Genomic DNA, 19484 nt, shown 5'->3' on the forward strand with positions numbered 1-19484 from the left:
AGAGATAAAATACAAGAATTACCAGGTCTAATGCAATGCATATAGTCATTAATGTAGGATTATGAAGTTATGTTGAAAAACTTTATTTAATAATCAGTATTATTAAACTATTAGACAGTGCACATTAAGAGTCTGTATTGTGGTTCTAGATTACTTCAGTATGATCAACTATAATACATTACTCTGGAATCTAAATTACTGAAGAATAACATTTATCAAGGTAAGGAATTATTTGCTATAAATAAAAAAACTTACCATCAACCATACGGTTTCGAAGACATTGGTTTTCATTTTTAAGTCTTGTGTTTTCCTTTTCGAGCTGCTTAACGTTTTGCTGTAGCACAACTTCACTGGACTCTTTAAATGTCTGTAGAATATGACGGGATCTAATTCTTGATGCTCCATCGGTTTTCTTTCTTATTTTGTGCTGTATTCAGAGAGAAAAAGAGTTTAAAATGAATATATATATATATATATATATGAAAATGATTTAAAAAAAAACAATCCTGCAATACATTTATTTAATATTTGCAGTAATTATCTCACCGGTAACTGTGGTTCATCAAGGTCACTATCATCTGAAATTTGAAGTTTTTTGTTTGGTTTAGGTACTCTCTTCATTTTAGGACAGGGCATTTTTGTTAGGTCATTAAGTTTTCTTCTTAGTTCGCCTTCTTTTCCTAAAATAAAAATAAAATAAATAAAACCCTGCATTATGTCCACAGATATTTGGGGATTATATTTATGTGTCATAAAAATACTGTGCTTTGACCATACAAATTAAGATGAACAGCCAACACTGAATCAAAACTGAAGTTAAATTATATCTGGTTTAATTTATTTTGTGATTTGGGGGATTTTATTGTAAAGCACAACACACAATAAATCGTTCTTACAAATGCCAGTCAAGTATGACGAGTTTTTAGCGCCCTCACCACCACCTACCATGTTATAAGAGTATGTTAGAAGTACAACACATTAATAACTTAAACATTCATTTCAAATATACTGTGATTGTATATATCAAATAGCATGTAAAGACTTTAATGTTTTTTTTTTTTTAAATAAACATTGTTACCAGTCATAATGATCTGCGCTTCATGGACAGGCCATCCACCTTTTGGAGGTTTGTTCGTGTCTCTCCACTCTGCTCTGAAGTTTCGAGTCGTCTCTTCGTCATCATCAGCAATGCTGAATAAATCAAAATTGCGAAAGCAAGCAGTGGGAATCACGCTGTAAGAGTCTTTGTCGACCCCGCTTTCCCACTTCACCAACGCGTGCATCACCGCCATACTACCTTCACCTTCTCGTCCGTTTTTTCTGCGCCTTTTTCCCCCAACAAGTCACGGCACAAAAAACAGTCCCGCTCTGCATTCTGGTACTTGGCGTTCTTAATAACACCAACAGGGTGTAATCGCATAGACCATTCGAGTATAAAGTACTACATATCCCATCAGTTACAGTTTTTTTTCATCTTCTGAAACTGCAATTTAGCACTTTCAACTGTTTCTTAGTGATTCCTAGAATTACTAACCGGTATTGTAGTCAATGTGTTTATAACCTTTTTTGTTTAACGATTTGTGTGTTATCCTATGTGATCCCATGGTCTTTGATTTGGTCACGGAAGTGATTTGTCTTTGATTTGTTGATCTAGAGTTGAATTTTAATTAGTTTTTCCCTTTTGTATAGTTAGTGTAGTGCTACATTTAGTCTTTGTTTTTAAATAAATTTGACAATTTATATCTTTGGAATTGGTGTCTGCGTCCAATGATTACAGAAATTGAGTTCTACAAGACTCCAGGATTCGTGATAAGGTGATACTATGAATTCACTTCTTTAATTGAAATTTAAAAGTGTACCTTACGCTACATATATATATATATATGTATGTATGTATGTCCAATTGCTTTGACAATACAAATGAATAGAATTGAGAGGGAGAGAGAGAGAGAGAGAGACAGACAGACAGACAGACTGACAAACAGAAAAACAGACAGACATAGACACACACACACACACACACACACACAGAGCCAGCCAGCCAGCCAGCTCAGCGATGACATCACGAGCCTCTCTCAGCTGACTGCTATGACATCACAGAGCACGTACATTCCGTTGCTTGCCGTCTGTCAACCACTCAGTCACTGCCAGCCAGACTGGCTGGCTGGCTGGATGTGGGGGCTGCTTGCTGCTGCTGCGTACCTTAGCAAGCTTATTTGCTTGACCGGCCTTCCTACTCCTCTGCCCACATGCCCACCTATGCCCGATCTGCTGTTCACCTGGATCACAGCTCCGCCCCAACAAGGCAGATCCTCCCAAAAATGGTACAAACTCACCCACGATCCCCTCCACGGAAAGCTTTAGCAAAAGGCAAAAGCGTTATACGTAATGAAGAGGAACCCGAGTCCAAGACGCATCCGACCAGCCATACATATTTGTGTGTATTAAAGATCACATTTTCTTACATTTAGTTTTTCTGTACTTTATTACATCTTATTGTGATTTATAAATGTATTGTTTCTTTTCCATATGTATGTATGTATGTATGTGTGTGTGTGTGTGCCTGTCTCTGTGTGAAAGTGAGTGTGTGTGTGTGTGTGTGTGTATGTCTGTCTGTGAAAGTGTGTGTGTGTGGGTGTGAGTGTCTGTCTGTCTGTCTGTCATGTAACTCGCACATCTGTGAGGGCACCATTTTTGCAGAAGAGATGTACACATTTTGGAGCAACATATGCTGCCATCCAGACATCATCTTTTCCAGTGACGTCCCTGCATTTTCAAAAAGATCACATTTTATTACATTTTGTTTATCTGTACTTTATTACATCTTATTGTGATTTATACTTGTAATGTTTCTTTTCCATATATATGTATGTACAGTGGGGGAAAAAAGTATTTGATCCCCTGCTGATTTTGTACGTTTGCCCACTGACAAAGAAATGATCAGTCTATAATTTTAATGGTAGGTGTATTTTAACAGTGAGAGACAGAATAACAGCCACAAAATCCAGAAAAATGCATTTCAAAAAAGTTATAAATTGATTTGCATGTTAATGAGGGAAATAAGTATTTGACCCATTTTCAATGCCCTGGCTTAGGGAAGGAGGTTCTCACCCATGATTTGACGGTACATGGCCCCGTCCATCGTCCCTTTGATGCGGTGCAGTTGTCCTGTCCCCTTAGCAGAAAAACAGCCCCAAAGCATAATGTTTCCACCTCCTTGTTTGATGGTGGGAATGGTGTTCTTGGGGTCATTCCTCCTCCTCCAAACACGGCGAGTTGAGTTGATGGCAAAGAGCTTGATTTTGGTCTCATCTGAGACCACTTTCACCCAGTTCTCCTCTGAATCATTCAGATGTTCATTGGCAAACTTCAGACGGGCCTGTACATGTGCTTTCTTGAGCAGGGGGACCTTGCGGGCGCTGCAGGATTTCAGTCCTTCATGGCGTAGTGTGTTACCAATTGTTTTCTTGGTGACTATGGTCCCAGCTACCTTGAGATCATTAACAAGATCCTCCCATGTAGTTCTGGGCTGATTCCTCACCGTTCTCATGATCATTGAAACTCCACGAGGTGAGATCTTGCATGGAGCCCCAGACTGAGGGAGACTGACAGTTATTTTGTGTTTCTTCCATTTGCGAATAATCGCACCAACTGTTGTCACCTTCTCACCAAGCTGCTTGGTGATGGTCTTGTAGCCCATTCCAGCCTTGTGTAGGTCTACAATCTTGTCCCTGACATCCTTGGACAGCTCTTTGGTCTTGGCCATGGTGGAGAGTTTGGAATCTGATTGATTGATTGCTTCTGTGGACAGGTGTCTTTTATACAGGTAACGAGCTGAGATTAGGAGCACTCCCTTTAAGAGAGTGCACCTAATCTCAGCTCGTTACCTGTATGAAAGACACCTGGGAGCCAGAAATCTTGCTGATTGATAGGGGATCAAATACTTATTTCCCTCATTAACATGCAAATCAATTTATAACTTTTTTGAAATGCGTTTTTCTGGATTTTTTGGCTGTTATTCTGTCTCTCACTGTTAAAATACACCTACCATTAAAATTATAGACTGATCATTTCTTTGTGAGTGGGCAAACGCACAAAATCAGCAGGGGATCAAATACTTTTTTCCCTCACTGTATGTATGTATGTATGTATGTATGTAAGTGTGTGTGTGTCTGTCTCTGTGTGAAAGTGTGTGTGTGTGTGTGTGTGTCTGTGAAAGTGTGTGTGTGTGTGTGGGTGTGACAGTGTGTATGAGTGTCTGTCTGTCATGTAACTCGCACATCTGTGAGGGCACCATTTTTGCAGAAAGAGATGTACACATTTTGGAGCAACATATGCTGCCATCCAGACATCATCTTTTCCAGGGACGTCCCTGCATTTTTCAGCAGGATAACGCCAAACCACATTCTGCCCAGATTACAAGCGCATGGTTGCGTAGGCAGAGAGTGCGGGTGCTAGCATGGCCTGCCTGCAGTCCTGACCTGTCTCCGAATTGAGAATGTGTGGCGCACTATGAAGTGCAAATTAAGACAACGAAGGCCCTGTGCAGTTGCGCAGCTGAGGAAATGCATAATGGATGAATGGGGGGAAATCCCACTTGCTAAACTTAACCAAGTGGTGTCTTCAGTGCCCAAGTGCTTAATAAGTGTTATTAAAAGAAAAGGTGATGTTACATAGTGGTAAACAGTCGACTGTCCCAACTTTCTTGGTTTCTTTTCACTGCTAATGAGATGCTGTAGAGTGAGTTTTCAGGAGCTCTAATCGTATTGATGAATTCATGCAGCATTTGTAATTGAATTTCAAAAAGAAATCCTTGCTGTCTGGCCTGTGTGTATGAGATGTACTCTGTCAATCTTTGGCTAACAACTGAAACATTGGTAGAACAGAAATGGCAACATAAAAAAGAAAAGTACATTTTAAAAGAGCACATTAAATAGGATGAATATACAGTTTTTTACAATCACTTTGTCACTAATTTCAGAACCTTGATGTCATTTTTCAAAACTAGACACAAAACTCAAAACGGTCATCACTTGTAACACTGCACAATACAATGTTTTGAACATTGAACAGCCTTTCATATCTTTAAAGAAACCTAGCACTTGCAGACTTGTTGGTTCAAATAACTCATTTATCATGAAATACCATAGTAACATAGTAACACAGAAGATACCGATAGTTTCACTGTGTAGTTGTTCGTACAATCATTAAATATTGTAGTACAAAATATGTGATACATGTTTCATTATGGTACTACACATAAATACATCACTGTAAAAGGACTAGTAGAGAGAATACTACAGACACAGTGGAATCATTGAACAAAATCTGAAATGTATTGATGCAATACAATCAAATCACACCATAGGTTTCTTTGAATCCATGCAACAATAATTAGCTACAAAAAAGAACAAAACTACAGTAAAATGTCAACTGCAGTGTTCCTCACCTGGCTTAGTGTAAAAAGCAAAACAAAGGATTGATTACTGTACTTCTAAATTTCCATCAGCCCTGTGTTCAGGTTCAGGTTCTCACAACCATTTTTCACAAGAGGCATCTTGAAACTGAACATACCTGAACATACTCAGTCATCAGCTGCTTCACTCTGTCTGCATTTCTTTCAAAAGGCACACTATACTCTGTGCTACACATTGGTATGCAGTATACAGTCATTTGACAATTGAGAGTAGCCTAATGTTTAGTGCATGCTGAAGACTTGCCGCTTCTCAGTACGGAAATTTCTGATGATTGAGGCCACAGTTGATCCTGAGTTGATTCTGAGGTTTGATTGAATCATTGTAGCTGCCTCAGTCATGGTCATGCCATGATTTACAACATGCTCTACAACTATTTCTCGGATTTCACTAGACACTATTTGCTGTTGCTGCCGCTGTCTTGTCCGTGGCCTTGTCCTCTACCACGTTCCCCCAACACCTCTCAAATGAGGCCCATGGCTGCCTCTCTGGTGAGGCCTAAGCCCTCCTCTATGACGAGGCCCACGACCACCTCTCAGAAGGGGTGCATGTCCCCTTCCATTCCTTTGACCACCACGTCTTCCTCCTCCCACTGCTTGACCTCTATTGTGACCTGGATGACCTGCCGGCTCCATGTTATCACTGTGTTGCTGGGGTGGATAGCACTCATTTCACTCGATACTCGTACCACAATGTGAAATCAATCATCAATAACCAGTTGGCAGTATTGGAAAAGCAATTACAAGGGCCTGCATACATACAGTAATGTCAAATCTGATGTGGAAGAACAATCATCTTCAACCAGGTTGGAGCGTTAGTTGCAATGCCTTTAATACACGCAGCGTGGAGAGGAACAGTGACTCAAGTAGATCCCAAAGTCGCTCTGCCTTCATTTTAACAGTCAGAGCTTTCATACACAAAAATCAAAGAGCTGGTTATAATCAGAAAGTCATTACTATGTTATCTTAAAAGTTAGCTAAGCAGAATTTATATCATTATAGGACAGAGTTCATAGATCAACACATGGATTAGGGAGCAGGCACTTCAATCATACTGTTTGACATTGTCTCCAAGATTCTCATCGTAAATAACAAACAGAAATCAAACTACCTTCTGGCCTGACCTTCTAGCTTGACCTTATCTTTCTTAAGTATACAAGAGAGAAAAACAGGTATTAGAGAAAGAATTTCTAACTTTCCTTCCACACTGAAAACATGGTGTGGAAAAGTGCTACATGATGATGAATGATGATGAAATATTACATCCATAGATAATGTAGTCCAACTGGTTCATGCTCCTCGGTTATTGGTGTCAATGGATCTCATTATCCTGAAACTTTCATGATCGAAACATGGAATATTGTTTGTCAGTTTCCATAAAATTATGCATTAAGAGTAATGCAACAGTCACTTATCATTTTGAGCAGCTGTATCAATTGATAGTTAGATCTTTGTAATGAAATGAATAGACAGTGATCTCAGATGTAATGTGTGAATTGCATTTTGAAATGGTAATACTTTGATGTAAGTTGTGTCATTTTAGTTCAATGAACAAATGATCTGAGGTTGATGTGTATTGTATCCAAGCAATTGTAAAAAAGTGTTAGAGTTTTGAAAAATGTGCATTTTGATCATCGAGTGTGAGTTTAGTGTCTAGAGTTTTGAAAAATGACATCAAGGTTCTGAAATGAGTGCCAAAGTGATTGTAAAAAAGTGTAATATCAGGGGACAGTGGCTATTAGAGATCTGGCCTCTGTATTAATGTAACAGGTCACATTGTATGTGTACACTGATACTTGATAGTATAATATAGTACAAGTAAAAAACATACATAGGTATCATAGAAGTATTTTGCAGAAATGATTATGGATAGTTATCAAAATGGAGAGGAAATGCTAAATCCAGTCTCCCCAGGCTGAGCTTCTATTGCTGCACCTGCTAAGTGGCTGCTGGCCCCACTATATGGATAGAGCCACACCAAGTACAAGAGTCTCCCCATTGCTATTTATATCTCCCTATCCAGTCTTCTATAGGTGTCAGGGTGGGGTGCCTATTCCCCTGCATGCTTTGAAACCTATAGCACCTGGGACGCACACTTGGGATCCGGTTCCTCTGCCCCTCACATACACATGAGGAATCCCAGGTGCTCAATACGTCATACTGTCTCTTTCATCTCATGTGTAAACTATGGACAAATACATGACTAAACGTGTTTAGTTGCTTTTCCCAGAATGCTTTGCGCCACGATATGCAAATAACGGGGACTATGATTGGCTCCCTGACATTACCCACACTGCGACTGATGCTATCCATTTCACTACCCAACAAAGACCCATAATATGCGTGTGTCTGTCTGTCTGTCTGTCAAAGTATGTGTGTGTGTTTCTGTGTGTGTCTGTCTGTCTGTGTGTGAAAGTGTGTGTGTGTCTGTCTGTCTGTCTGTCATGTAACTTGCACATCTGTGAGGGCACCACTAATGCCGAAAGAGATGTACACATATTGTTTATTTTCCATATATATGTATGTATGTATGTATGCATGTCCAATTGCTTTGACAATACAAATGAATTGAATTGAGAGGGAGAGAGAGAGAGAGAGAGAGAGACAGACAGACAGACAGAGAGACACACATACACACACACACACACACACAGAGAGCCAGCCAGCCAGCCAGCTCAGTGATGACATGACGAGCCTCTCTCAGCTTACTGCTATGACAGCACAGAGCACGTACATTCCGTTTAACTAATCGTTAAACAAAAAAGGTTATAATTACATTGACTACAATACCGGTTAGTAAGACGAAGGTGAGTCTCTCGTTAGTATTATTAGTCAGACATTAAATAACTACGCAGGTTAGTATTTATGTCAGGTAACTTCTCGTTATATATATATCAGTCTCATTTACGTTTAGGTCCCGAGAAAGATCCTATTTGTTACCACAATTTCCCTTAACTGATTATTATTCAATGATTAAGGATAGGCAGGGCCACCAATAATCTAATGTCTATTAACTTGTGTCAATTTCAGACTAAACAGTTAAACAGGAATGAGAAGATATTTCTCGGCGTTGACAGATTTTATTTCTAAAATTATCAACAAAACAGTTTAATGCAACACACATTTATATTTAAGAAAACTAAATGATATTACACATTCTAGAGTTATGAATCACAGATTAACATTTCTAATTGATTTCTCAAATGTCATGAATCACAAACTCCAAACTGTTAAACTTATCTGAACTTCGTCGCAGAGAGGCCTCTCTGGCTTCGGGCTCAGATAACAGCACACGGCACGAGGTCTGTGTGGTTTGGAACAAAGGCAGTCTGGTTCGGCTTTGTCCAAGAACTTCCACTCAGTCGATGCACCTGGAAGTTGGGGTTTCGGGAATGTAGAGTCTTTTCCAAACAGATTTTCCACTGGTTTGAAGGCTCCAAGACTGTGCACAAAATCTTCTTTGTAAGCAGGGTTCCACCGTAGTTACTTGAAGACGAAGTCTTTGAGGAAAGCAGGGCCCTGTTTGTTCCAAGGGTCAAGTTTCTTAAGACTCAAATAGCTATTTAAGTGACTGACACTTTCGTATTCAGTCGACTTAGTCAATTGTCCAGCTGTAAAACTCCACTGATCAGGTGGGTCTGTAAAGTTATTTATTTAATAAAGTCCTTTAAAAGAATTCTTCGTACGGCTCAATCTCCTTCTCCCAGTTTAACTCTTCTGTTGCCGGCAAAGACTTGGTTGGTTTCTGATTCCGGTTCTGGCAACAGAGCTACAGGTTGAGCTGTGGCAGCGAGTTTCTGGTTCAGGTGAGAGAAAGAGAGAGAGAAAGACTGTCCGCTGTTCCTTAAAGTCTGTCAGATCAGTAGGTGATTGGTCCCTGAGTTCTTGAGATTGGATTTCGGTTTCAGCCCCCAGTGTCCTATTGGAGGGGGGCTTGATTTATGACTGATGTCAATCCATGCCATCTTTTGGAAATGCCGGTTGGCCCGGGTTCGTAGCTCTATGTCGGGATTTCGGCTCTCATCCACTTCAAAGAGTTTTTATCACCTACAGGCCCCTTTCTCCAGACATCTCATAGCAGAATTCCAAACTATTTGGCCTCTTCTCGGTGCCATCCTCCCCAAAACTGTCACTTTGATGCAAACCAGTTCCAAGCTGATGAGCTAAGGAAATCTGATAACTTTGGTGGGGGAGAGGTCTTCTTTAGATCCGTGCTTCAGCTCAGAGCCCAAATGCTCTTATCCAAATACACCCAACATAACGCTACATATGTATGTATGTATGTATATATGTGTAGAAGGAAAATTAGAAATTATTTTCTTACACCTGTTTTTCTCTCTTGTATACTTAAGAAAGATACGGTCAAACTAGAAGGTCAGCCCAGAAGATAGTTTGATTTCTGTTTGTTATTTACGATGAGAACCTTGGAGACAATGTCAAACGGTTTGACCTATGTGCCTGTTCCCTAAAACCATGTGTTGACCTATGAACTCTGTTCTATAATGATATATGTTCTGCTTAGTTAGCCTTTAAGATAACATAGTAATGACTTTCTAGCATGTATGGATGTATGTATGTATGTATATATATATATATATATATACACTCACCTAAAGGATTATTAGGAACACCTGTTCAATTTCTCATTAATGCAATTATCTAACCAACCAATCACATGGCAGTTGCTTCAATGCATTTAGGGGTGTGGTCCTGGTCAAGACAATCTCCTGAACTCCAAACTGAATGTCTGAATGGGAAAGAAAGGTGATTTAAGCAATTTTGAGCGTGGCATGGTTGTTGGTGCCAGACGGGCCGGTCTGAGTATTTCACAATCTGCTCAGTAACTGGGATTTTCACGCACAACCATTTCTAGGGTTTACAAAGAATGGTGTGAAAAGGGAAAAACATCCAGTATGCAGCAGTCCTGTGGGCGAAAATGCCTTGTTGATGCTAGAGGACAGAGGAGAATGGGCCGACTGATTCAAGCTGATAGAAGAGCAACTTTGACTGAAATAACCACTCATTACAACCGAGGTATGCAGCAAAGCATTTGTGAAGCCACAACACGTACAACCTTGAGGCGGACGGGCTACAACAGCAGAAGACCCCACCGGGTACCACTCATCTCCACTACAAATAGGAAAAAGAGGCTACAATTTGCACAAGCTCACCAAAATTGGACAGTTGAAGACTGGAAAAATGTTGCCTGGTCTGATGAGTCTCGATTTCTGTTGAGACATTCAGATGGTAGAGTCAGAATTTGGCGTAAACAGAATGAGAACATGGATCCATCATGCCTTGTTACCACTGTGCAGGCTGGTGGTGGTGGTGTAATGGTGTGGGGGATGTTTTCTTGGCACACTTTAGGCCCCTTAGTGCTAATTGTCATCGTTTAAATGCCACGGCCTACCTGAGCATTGTTTCTGACCATGTCCATCCCTTTATGACCACCATGTACCCATCCTCTGATGGCTACTTCCAGCAGGATAATGCACCATGTCACAAAGGTCGAATAATTTCAAATTGGTTTCTTGAACATGACAATGAGTTCACTGTACTAAACTGGCCCCCACAGTCACCAGATCTCAACCCAATAGAGCATCTTTGGGATGTGGTGGAACGGGAGCTTCATGCCCTGGATGTGCATCCCACAAATCTCCATCAACTGCAAGATGCTATCCTATCAATATGGGCCAACATTTCTAAAGAATGCTTTCAGCACCTTGTTGAATCAATGCCACGTAGAATTAAGGCAGTTCTGAAGGCGAAAGGGGGTCAAACACAGTATTAGTATGGTGTTCCTAATAATCCTTTAGGTGAGTGTATATATGTATGTATGTATGTATGTATGTCCAATTGCTTTGACAATACAAATGAATTGAATTGAGAGGAAGAGAGAGAGAGAGAGAGAGAGAGACAGACAGACAGACAGACAGCTCAGCGATGACATCACAAGCCTCTCTCAGCTGACTGCTATGACATCACAGAGCACGTACATTCCGTTGCTTGCCGTCTGTCAACCACTCAGTCACTGCTAGCCAGACTGGCTGGCTGGCTGGATGGGGGGGCTGCTTGCTGCTGCTGCGTACCTTAGCAAGCTTATTTGCTTGACCGGCCTTCCTACTCCTCTGCCCACATGCCCACCTATGCCCGATCTGCTGTTCACCTGGATCACAGCTCCGCCCCAACAAGGCAGATCTTCCCAAAAATGGTACAAACTGATCCACGTTCCCCTCCACGGAAAGCTTTAGCCCAAAATAAGGGACACATTCTGTAACAACATAATGGATGCCCACCCAACCTGTGACAAAACTTAGAAAAAAGAAAAACGGTCAGTCCTCCTGGGGGAGGGACACACAGCCACCCTGGCTGCCCAATATGTCAGCGCCTACCACAGCCTGAGGGACACAGTGACACACGAGCACCGGCTGTAAATATAATGTAAATACTCATTTGTAATGCATGTCATTGTATTTCAAAAAAGGAATCTGGAAATAGTAAACCAATTTTCTTTATTTGTATGTATTTAAGATCACATTTTATTACATTTTCTTTTTCTGTACTTGATAACATCTTATTGTGATTCAAAATTCTATTATTTATTTTCCGTATGTATGTATGTATGTATGTATGTATGTATGTATGTATGTATGTATGTGTGGAAGGAAAGTTAGAAATTCTTTTCTCACACCTGTTAATCTCTCTTGTATACTTAAGAAAGATAAGGTCAAGCTAGAAGGTCAGGCCAGAAGGTAGTTTGATTTCTGTTTGTTATTTACGATGAGAACCTTGGAGACTGTCACGGTCTCCCCTGCTTCTACCTTAGTTCACCACCAGAGGTCTCCCTCTCCCAAATACTAGTTTAGTGCTTCTCTTGTCCTTTGTCCAGTCAAACCAGTCTTTCCACATTCTTCCCTACCAGGTGCACCTGTTCTGTCCTCCTCTCCTATCATTGGTCAATCCTTCATTCACCTCGTTCAATCCCTCTCTCCTTCACAGTACACAGTACCCCTCTGTTTCCTAGATTCATCGCGAAGTCTTGCATTCTCTCCTGAATCAATTCTAAGCCTTGTTTCTTGATTGCCTTCCCGTGTATTTTTGACCTCTTGCTTCCTTCTCTCGTTTACCCCTTTCGGATCTCTCTACTAGCCTGTTCGCTTGATCGTTTGACCTGGACTGTCCCTGTTTATGCTCTCTCGTTTTGCCCTTATTGGATTATCTGCTTCAACTCTAAAGCCTGCACTTGGATCCTTTCCTTTTCCTAAAAAAACCTGTGATTCTTATATGTTCAAACCGAATATTGTAAGGGACATATATGCTGCAAAAAACACATATATAAATTGCATAATATTAATGTATTTTTAATCATATATGTCCTACATACAACTAAAGGCATATAGTTTTTGATGAAGTAAAAACATAGGAAAATAGTGCAAATTTAATATGAATGTCCAGCATATGAAGACATGTATAGAACACAGTGCAGTTTAGCAGTATAAGGCTGTACTTAACTCATGCTCTTGCCTTGTCCTAAGTGGAGCCCTATGCCTATAATCAAACATGGTCATATACTGTATAATCAACCTTAGATCAACTGCTCTTTCAAATCCTGTAGGAAAATGAACAGTCCGCATAAAGGTCAGTGATATTTTGACAGCAGATCCTCGAACCAGTTTCTGCACTGTACAATTTCCAAATTTGCCAACTGCATATAAGTGATATTGGTCATCACTGACACAGAGAAAGTGTGAAACCGTGAAAATACTGCCATCTTTCAATATCACAACCGAGTTGTTCCTTTTCTTTGTCTTTGTGTATGTTTGGCTTTGAATGACCTCTCCGTTGATAACTATTCTGCTGTAGTACCTGCCAATAGAGGTCCCAGGTACATCTAGCAATGCATGCAATGCATTCATATTATTTTCAGACACTGGCCTAATCTTTGGCACTCCAAGTGCAAGTCATATCTAGTATAATTCTTTACATGACGTTTACCAGAGGTCATTTCTGTGTAGAATGATTTAATTTCAGGTGAAACATCATTGGATGAGCAGGCCTTAGCTATGCGTGGCAATGCCCGAGACCATGCTACTCTTTTGCAAAGCTGCTGAGGCACTGCATTACTGCTTTTGACTTGCTTGAGCAAGTAGCCATTATAGCTCTCAAACATGAAAGCAGACTGGGCCCAGAGAGGACCCAAATTCTCAACACTCTTAGTCAAATGCAGAAGTGAATGCATATTGTAGGTCACCTGATCTTCGCCATACAAAGACTGAACTGATTTAACATAAAGCTCAAGAGCCTCATGAGCATGGTCAATATCCTCTTGGCTAATGTCTGAACCTAGCAAAATGCTCACACCCTCCACAAGTAGAGCCCAGTGGCAAAGATACCTGTTTGGAAGTATCCCCTCCAGGACTGGCAAACTGTAATATAAAAGCCAGTTCTGTCATTCGTGAGCTTTCCAAAACCTTAGCTCAACAATAGACCGTGGGATTCTGGAAAAAATGCTTAGAGGCTTGATTGCTAAAAGATTTACATCCACTGTTACAGTGTTCAAACCAACATACCATGGTTTACTATAGCTTTTGGAATCAAACCATAAAGTGGCTATTTGCCGGCAAACCCCCAGCAACACACAATGCATGTAATCAGGGACCATGCCATTGATCAGGTCAAAATCTGGCAAGTCCACAATTGGAGATGGCCCTTTTATGCCCAAAATGCTCTGTTCATTATTTTTGGCAATCTCACCTATTTGCACAGTTGTGTCATGATCTCTAAGGAACACCTGGATGAAGACAGTGCCCACACCCATACTCTCCATTAAACTGCTTGAAATTTTGCAGTAAAGGTCGTGCAACAGCATCACATATGGCACATAATGCATAGACCTTTGTCGTTTTGATTGAGTGATCTACTGGATCCTGCCACTGAAGACCTGTTTGTCCAAGACTTTTGCATTCCTCCACAAAAGGTTTGAGGAAGCTAGTCATTTGTGGTTTTGATGACCCAAACCACAAGGCACATAGTATGACATTTGTATCTCTTTCCTCTGGGGGTAATTCATTAACAGAGCATAGTAAGGGCCATATGCTGTATTTAGATGACTGGAACACTGGCACTCCATCACAATTGAAAGACAGGGAAAAGAATGAATCACTAACTGATTTCAGATATTTGTACAACTTCCCATCTGAAAAATCTGTTATTCCATCTGTTTTGGTCATTGTAAATATTTGGAATAGGCTCATTCTCCAAAAGAGCTTGAAGTTGATTCCTCAAAGGTATACAAATAAAAAATTGACCCAGCTCTAAACTTTGTCTCACAGATGGTATTCTGATTTGTCTACATAATCTTTAAACTCCTTCTCTAGCATGTACTTGCTACTTGGGATGCTTGCAGCATCCCCACTACATAACCTTAACAGCTTCAGTAGGTCCTCCATTAAAGCCTCTGTTACATTGTGCTTCATGGAAAATGCGAGGATGTTCAGCCAACTGGCATCTGTGACATGGTCATTTGAGGGACCTGAAGACACCAGGTTTGATTGGTTGGTATTCTGTAACAAATGGGAAAGAATCCAAATTTGAGTGATCATAAGCAAAGTGTGTACCAAAAGAAACCTGTTTTACTCTAAATGTTGATATTCTTGTTCAACAATATGGCAAGCTGTTTTGACTGTTATTAATTCCCAGGATGTTCATCAAGATTAAAGCTAGTGTTCACAACCCACCCCACCATCTACCTGTATGCTCCTTTCACTTTTACAGACACAATAATACATTACATTTTAGCATTGCTGTTGTGCTTAGATTTATATTGGTGTCTTGAGATGGAAGCCATCTCCATAGGCTACAGATGAATATATTATTATGACATAAAATTATTAGCCATGCATAATATTTTACTGACAGTACTAATGCCAGGCTGCTAATTTATAGAATGTCTGTAAACCTAAAATGGGCGACATATCCTGCTGAGGGACACTAACATTGAGACGCTATGGCGAGCAGTGAAAGCATTGCTCTCATTTCTTGGTTTCATGTCGAAAGGGTGTTTGTTGTGAATATTTAGATATGGTGACTTCGTTCATTGTTCAGTTCACGGGCAGCATTTAAAAACAACATGACCAGCTGTAGTGGGAAATCTACTCGCCTTCAGATATGTTTGTCAATGCATTTTACAACATTTTAAACACATTTTTAAAACCTTAAAACTTAACATAACTTAAACTAAACATTATTTGTACAATTATGTTCAACAATAAGTATAATGCCTATTTATGAATATATTATAGTTTATCATATTTAATACACACATTTCTAGGGCCTATAAATTATCAATATGACCAAAACTTTGCTGGAAAAACAAGTTTTGCCTTGTTTTCCACCTGGTCCGAGTACGACGAGGAATCATTCTTTCTTCTTGGCAACTGTTAAAGCAACACAATTTTCGTTTCGCCATTTTGCATAATAGAAAACACATCGCTACATGTAGGCAAGTGAATTAGGGCCATAAGACCATACAATATGCCGATTGGTTGATGTTTGAACTGCTGCGCGGGATCCAATAGAAATCCAGATCACTGACTCATTGAAGCAGCCAGACAGCGGTAAAACGGGCCGTTGCTTTAAGTTTCAACAGAGGTTTCAGATCGATTAAACATGGATTTCTAACGTCACCCCGAAGGAAAGAATAATTGTATCTTGTTGTAATTATTACTCAGGGATTTGTGTTGATTCAGGTTGGTTCATTTAGTAATTTATAAGCAAAGTAGTTGGTTTGTTCAATAAGACAACAGTTGCAAGAGTTAAGGTTACCTTGCTAGGAGCTAACTGAGCCAGCAACAACTTTGATATTGCCCTTGCTTCGTGTATTTAGGTAACGTGAACTGGATTCATGTATTTGTTGGTTTATGTTGAATGGGTATTATACCGTTAACATTAGACTACATTTACTTTTTTTACTGTCAAGCGATTCAGTTTTGAATCTATTTCATTACACAAATCTACCTACGTTGGTCAGGGGCGGGTGGGTTAATTGAGTTAAAATATTTGAATCGCGTTAGTTTCTCACAACTAACGTTAATGAATCAGATTACCGCGTTAAATCGACAGCCCTCATTATCGATTGTACTAATCTTTCACAGATCTGCAGCTAACTTGCATGCAGCTGACATTTAGCTGGCCTAGCATTATGTCTGTGTCTGGCAAACTGGTCTTACAAAGCAAAAATGATGCCCATGACGCTACAATCAGACTCACAAGACACAAAACTGTGACCTTCCCATGTGAGATCTGATGAAACAGCCGTGATCTAAATTCACTAAAAGCCAAACTCTTCTAAAGCCCAAGGTGTGATGAGAAAGTTTGCAGTGGTCCAATGGGTCAGTGGGGAGGATGCTGGGATGTATAGCGAGGTGGAAACCGAAGCCATACGTAAATATGATGACACCAAGATGGATGACGATGGATACCCGCAAACTGACTGTTCAGCTGCTGTGGGATGGCAGAAAGGGAAAAAGCCAAAACATGGCTGGCCAGTGTACGCTGCCTCTATCAAGTTTGTGAGCAGTAAGTAGACCTATCTAATGCATTTAATTTGTTTTTACACTGTCGGGGCCAATAAATAATGTGAAGCTGTTATGATACACGGATATACGGATTCAGATGAAACTGATGTTGAGAATACACCGGTAAGACTGTTTGTATTCCACTGTCACCGAATGAATGTCATGCATATAATCACACACCATTTACTTAAGTACCAATTCACATAATAATACATTTGAACTTAAAAAACAAAGAAATCTGGTATTAAATCTAGGCTAAGTCCTACTGTTATTTAGAACAGTAAAACCAGCAGTGACAAAAAGTCTATGCAAGGGAAGTCAATCACCTTCATTTATATAGCGCTTTTAACAATATGAATTGTTTGAAAGCAGCTTTCCAGTGATAAGAAATGAAAGTGACAGAGATTGTTTTGGCTTTACAGCAGCTCTAGAATAAAGTTATTGTCCAGCTCAAGTTAGTTTTGATTGATTGACTTGCATGCGAAGATCATTAGTTATTAACGACAACGTTGTAACAGAAAACCCTTAACGCGCTCCGGCCGCCCATCCGCACAAAACAGAGCCTGGTGGCTCAACAACGCGCTCCCGGAAATAGGTTCCAAGGTGCGAGCGATTATCCGCTATCTGTGCGCAAACATACGCAACCTCTGCGCAAACACCGACAACAAAGTAACCTTCTTGTTTTTGCACCTGACTATGTCCAAAATATGCATGTCATTAAGAACTGTGGTAACACTTTATTTGAATAGTCCAGAATGATGCATTAGTTAAGCATAAGTACACTAGTAATTCTGATTAGTAAGGACATATTACCCATTATTTAACATGTATTAAACATTTGAAGGATCAACATTCTTTCATATTAACAACTTAGCAAACCATATTATTTGTGTGTAGTAATGTACCTCACCATCTATTATGTTAACTGGACTATGTTTAGTTATCTTCTACTCATTGATTAGCATATTCTGTCTTGATAATCTCTGAATTGTGTTCAGGGGACGGGGTTTATGTCAATTCTAGGGTTAGTGATGTCACTAACCCAGCCGTTTGTTGTAGTCCTTAAAAAACGATTTCTTTAACAGCAAATATCTCCCTTTGCTTTGAACTTTGAGCTTCGTAACTTTGCAGATGTTGTTTATGCTCAAACAGCAACATTACACACTAACTAAAGTTAGAAAAGTGAAATCATATTCAAGCACCCCGTTAAAGCTCTGATTTCAGAGAGAAGCGCAGAGAGCTGCTATTTGATTTGCGCTCATTTCATTCCTAAAGTTTACACACATTCATTTCACACGGACATTATTGCCTAGTGATTTCAGACATTTAAGTTTCGTGATATGATCCCCTGGCTCACCTGTTATCCATCAAACACAAGCTGTGACTGTCTCAGCCTTAGCCGCATATTATTCGGCAAAATTATTCGTTATTGGTTTTGAAGCCATTATCCGTGCCTTTCCGAATAAGGTATTGTGCTTCGGGACACCCCTAGTGTAAATCTTTACAACAGGGAGTCCAATTCTCTTTAGTACTGTGTTGTTGGCAGTTTAGCCATAATTATTGCCTTATTCTAGGCCAATAAACATAAATATCACTGAATTAGTGCAATAATTAATGTGAATATAACTTTCACTTTAGAACAGGCGGTCAAATTGTCTTTCTTACAATATTTGAGCAATTTATAACTGTAAAACCAGCACTAATTAAACATAGTTACTAGCTTCATATTGTTCAGTTAATTTAATAGATACATTATGTATAAGGTACACTTATAAATTTCAATTAAAGAAGTGAATTTATAGTATTACCTTATCACGAATCCTGGAGTCTTGTAGAACTCAATTTCTGTAATAATTGGACGCAGACAGATATAAATTGTCAAATTTATTCAAAAACAAAGACTAAATGTAGCACTACACTAATTATACAAAAGGGAAAAACTAATTAAAATTCAACTCTAGATCAACAAATCAAAGACAAATCACTTCCGTGACCAAATCAAAGACCATGGGATCGCATATGATAACACACAAATCTTTAAACAAAAAAGGTTATAAACACATTGACTACAACACCGGTTAGTAAGACGAAGGTGAGTCTCTCATTAGTATTGTTAGTCAGACATTAAATAACTACGCAGGTTAGTATTTATGTCAGGTAACTTCTCGTTATATATATATATATATATCAGTCTCATTAACGTTTAGGTACAGAGAAAGATCCTATCATTACTTGTTACCACAATTTCCCTTAACTGATTATTATTCAATGATTAAGGATAGGCAGGGCCACCAATAATCTAATGTCTATTCACTTGTGTCAATTTCAGACTAAACAGTTAAACAGGAATGAGAAGATATTTCTCGGCGTTGACAGATTTTATTTCTAAAATTATCAACAAAACAGTTGAATGCAACACACATTTATATTTAAGA

At 39.5% G+C, this 19484-nt stretch overlaps 1 non-coding gene across 1 annotated transcript; it reads right to left on the reverse strand.

The window, feature by feature from the left end:
• Positions 1-2293: 2293 nt before the first annotated feature.
• Positions 2294-2408, reverse strand: LOC136762291 (U5 spliceosomal RNA). The gene has a single exon (XR_010820496.1). It is a non-coding gene; the product is annotated as a U5 spliceosomal RNA (small nuclear RNA).
• Positions 2409-19484: the final 17076 nt, after the last annotated feature.

This window comes from Amia ocellicauda, chromosome 10, assembly GCF_036373705.1.
Source record: "Amia ocellicauda isolate fAmiCal2 chromosome 10, fAmiCal2.hap1, whole genome shotgun sequence".
Lineage (NCBI taxonomy): Eukaryota > Metazoa > Chordata > Actinopteri > Amiiformes > Amiidae > Amia > Amia ocellicauda.